The sequence below is a fragment of the Myotis davidii genome, unplaced genomic scaffold (assembly GCF_000327345.1).
Source record: "Myotis davidii unplaced genomic scaffold, ASM32734v1 scaffold309, whole genome shotgun sequence".
Lineage (NCBI taxonomy): Eukaryota > Metazoa > Chordata > Mammalia > Chiroptera > Vespertilionidae > Myotis > Myotis davidii.
The window spans coordinates 1,542,846-1,543,231 of record NW_006383013.1 but is presented as its reverse complement, the minus strand read 5'-3'; the positions used below and the strand labels follow the sequence as shown (position 1 = coordinate 1,543,231).

General features: G+C 52.3%; 1 long non-coding RNA gene across 3 annotated transcripts in view; it reads right to left on the bottom strand.

Annotated features, from left to right (window-relative positions):
- The window catches only part of LOC107181658, a 3,211-nt gene extending 2,831 nt beyond the window's left edge, over positions 1 to 380 (bottom strand). For all 3 annotated transcript variants that reach the window (XR_001512343.1, XR_001512342.1, XR_001512344.1), the window contains exon 1: positions 158 to 380. This is a non-coding gene — a long non-coding RNA (uncharacterized LOC107181658). The remainder of the gene's footprint in view (positions 1 to 157) is intronic.
- Positions 381 to 386: the final 6 nt, after the last annotated feature.

Sequence of the window (386 nt, the reverse complement as noted above, 5' to 3'; positions counted from 1 at the left end):
CCCGCAGTGGCCACTGCGACACTTCCCGCCTCACCCCCGCCCCCTCAGGCCCGCGGCACACGCCCACGGCTCCCTCAGACACTTCTGGAATCTCGCCGGATTCCTCCCAGGAATGCTTATTGCCCTTTATCCCTGCAAATCGCTTTACATCAGCAACCTTGCGGCACGATTATTAATCATCGCCAGAGTCCTCCTTCCGCCTGTCAAAGGAATTGCGGGGTCCGGATTTATGGAGGTGAAATCCGAAGGTAATTTGCCTGTGGTTAATTCAATGATCAGTTAACAAAAATTAATTAAGCGCCTAATATGGGCAAGCCGCAAAGAGACACACAAATCCAGTTACTATGGGTCACAATTTGTAGGGGTCCTCAGCGAACTGCACTGAC